The following is a 3,455-nucleotide window of genomic DNA, read 5'->3' on the forward strand; positions in this document are numbered from 1 at the left end:
GGTTGACTTTTCTGGTATTAAAACACTTTTCTTTCATTGGTCGGATGAAATATGCTAATTTTTTGAGACAGGGCTTTTGGGTTTTCATGAGCTGTACGCCAAAGTCATCAGTATTAAAACAATAAAAGACCTGAAATATTTCAGTTGGTGTGCAATGAATCTAAAATATATGACAGTTTAATTTTTATCATTACATTATGGAAAATAAAGAACTTTATCACAATATGCTAATTTTTTAGAAGGACCTGTATATATATTTATTATGAGTAGACATGAAATTATGTTTTTAAAAAAACAGGCATTACCATTGATGTCAAGACAGATGATTTTTGATCCTTCACTACCAAGCTCATTTGTGGCCTCACAGTAAAACACTCCCGGCTCAATAGCACTGAAGCTGTAAACCTGCCCTGAAGAGACGTTAAAGGATCCACGTTTGCTGTTCTTGAACCAGGTGAATCTGGGTGGAGGTTTGGCTCTGCTGGAGCAGCTCAGCTCCACCCAGCTACCTGTTGACACCAAACCTGATGGACTGATGGATGCTGAGGTGTTTCTAGGAGAATCTGAGGAAAATGAGACACATGAACTTTATTGATCAGAAACAGCTGAACCATGACCTGCTGATAGAATCACTTACATGAAACACTGAGAGTCACTTCTTTCTCTGCTGTCTTGTCTCCTCCAATCACAGGATATCTGGCAGAACATGTGATGTTGTATCCATCATGTGTGTCTGACAGAGTGAATCTCATCTGGATTTTAGTTGTAAAGGTTCCATCTGTGTTTTTCTCTGGTTTTAGATCAGAAACTTGTTGGAGATTCCAGGTGAGTTCAGAAGGCTTCACCTCTGGACACAGAGGTGAAGCTGAGCAGGTTACAGTGACAGAGTGATGCTCCTTCAGGTCAGAGGGAACATTAATGCTGGGAGTCAGAGAAGCATCTGAAATTTCACATTAGACACACATTAGAAACACATTAGACACACATTTAACTGATGTTCTATGTGTGTGTCACATAGAGCACATATGTACATATAAATATGTACATATTTATATGTATAAATATGTACATATTTATACATATATAAATATGTAAGAAACATGATTGTTGAGTGTTTAATCCCTCGGGTCTGTCGCGTATCAAGATTCCGATTACACATAGGTGTAAATCCCGTGGCGCGCGAGAGTGGGGGGGATTGCGGACCCCCAATCTCGGAAAGTTTAGAACTGTCCCAGCAAAAGAAATAATGAAAGAAATCCTTGTATTGAAACAATATCAATATAAAAAAGGCAATAGAAACAAAGAACGAAGACAATCTGCCATTCATCTAAGAAAAGCATAAGAATTAATTTTTAGGTCCCCCCCACCATTATTAGAACAATGGTTCAGTCCAAAGTCAAGGAGGAGCAACAGCTGCGCCGCTGAATGACACAAGCTGCGTTAGAGCGGCTGGAGAGAGGAGCTAGCTGTTAGCTGTGGCTCAGCATCACTCACAAAAAACCCTCCAGTAAGTAAATACTGGACTTATAAAGCAAAAGACATGTCACAGATTTTATTTACTTTCACTGCTCAATAGGAAGAAACGCATTAACAATAAAAATGAGGCCACAGTTTGTTATTTTATTACTTATGTTGAATCATGATAAACTGCCACCTTATGCTTTGGAAATCAAAACTAACTAAACTGCTACATTTCTTTAATAGATTTAGCTCCTTTTTCTGTCTAAGTTAGCCAATATTCAAATTATATTTACCTCTCTAACTCTTACTTTAATAAGAAGAGTTTGAAACTGGAGCAGCTGAGTTACCAATAGCCGGCAGCTCAGTATGGGAGACGAAAACAGAGGGGCTACTGCAGCCGACAGTAAATAAAAATAAAGAAAAAATAAAGTAGGCTATTCCTTTATTTCTTAAAATATCCATCCATCAGATTTGCACAGCCATTAAATGTTGGTCCACATTTTAAAGGATACTGACTGGTTCTCAGACCGCAGAAATTAAGAAAACAGCACATTTCAAATTGGTCTTTTAATGCATGTGGCCTTCCTAAGACACAGCTGTAATCAATCTGTATATATATATATATATATATATATATATATATATATATATATATATATATATATATATATATATATATATATATATATATATATATATAATCCACACACACAGGTCAAAAATTAGCATATTGTGATAAAGTTAATTATTTTCCATAATGTAATGATAAAAATTAAACTGTCTGATATTTTAGATTTATTCCACACCATCTGAAATATTTCAGGTCTTTTATTGTTTTAATACTGATGATTTTGGCGTACAGCTCATGAAAACCCAAAATACCTGTCTCAAAAAATTAGCATATCATGAAAAGTTTCTCTGAACGAGCAGTTAACCTCATCATCTGAATCAACAAAGTAACTCTAAACACCTGCAAAAGATTCCTGAGGCTTTTAAAAACTCCCAGCCTGGTTCATTACTCAAAACCGCAATCATGGGTAAGACTGCTGACCTGACTGCTGTCCAGAAGGCCATCATTGACACCTTCAACAAGAGGGTAAGACACAGAAATACATTTCTGAACGAATAGCATGTTTGCAGAGTGCTGTATGAAGTGGGAAGTCTGTGGGAAGGAAAAAGTGTGGCAGAAAACGCTGCACAACGAGAAGAGGTGACCGGACCCTGAGGAAGATTGTGGAGAAGGGCCGATTCCAGACCTTGGGGGACCTGTGGAAGCAGTGGACTGAGTCTGGAGTAGAAACATTTAGAGCCACCGTGCACAGGCGTGTGCAGGAAAGGGGCTATAGGTGCTGCATTCCCCAGGTCAAGCCACTTTTGAACCAGAAACGGTGGCAGAAGCGCCTGACCTGGGCTACAGAGAAGCAGCACTGGACTGTTGATCAGTGGTCCAAAGTACTTTTTTCGGATGAAAGCAAATTTTGCATGTCATTCAAAAATCAAGGTGCCAAAGTCTGGAGGAAGACTGGGGAGAAGAAAATGCCAAAATGCCAGAAGTCCAGTGTCAAGAACCCACAGTCAGTGATGATCTGGGGAGCCATGTCAGCTGCTGGTGTTGGTCCACTGTGTTTTATCAAGGGCAGGGTCAATGCAGCAGCTATCAGGAGACTTTGGAGCACTTCATGCTTCCATCTGCTGAAAAGCTTTATGGAGATGAAGATTTCATTTTTCGGCACAACTTGGCACCTGCTCACAGTGCCAAAACCACTGACCATGGTATTACTGTGCTCAATTGGCCTGCCAACTCTCCTGACCTGAACCCCTTAGAGAATCTGTGGGATATTGTGAAGAGAAAGTATGAGAAGCAACACCCAACACTCTGGATGAGCTTAAGGCCGCTATCGAAGCATCCTGGGCCTCCATAACACCTCCGCAGTGCCACAGGCTTATTGCCTCCATGCCACGCCGCATTGAAGGCTGCAAAAGGATTCCTGACC

At 39.8% G+C, this 3,455-nt stretch overlaps 1 long non-coding RNA gene across 1 annotated transcript; it reads right to left on the reverse strand.

The window, feature by feature from the left end:
• Nucleotides 1-313: 313 nt before the first annotated feature.
• Nucleotides 314-935, reverse strand: LOC145549331 (uncharacterized). The gene is made up of 2 exons (XR_014085258.1): nt 638-935; nt 314-563 (listed from the first exon to the last, which is right to left on the reverse strand). It is a non-coding gene; the product is annotated as an uncharacterized LOC145549331 (long non-coding RNA).
• Nucleotides 936-3,455: the final 2,520 nt, after the last annotated feature.

This window comes from Poecilia reticulata, chromosome 20 (genome assembly GCF_904066995.2).
Source record: "Poecilia reticulata chromosome 20, P_reticulata-male-v2, whole genome shotgun sequence".
Taxonomy (NCBI): domain Eukaryota; kingdom Metazoa; phylum Chordata; class Actinopteri; order Cyprinodontiformes; family Poeciliidae; genus Poecilia; species Poecilia reticulata.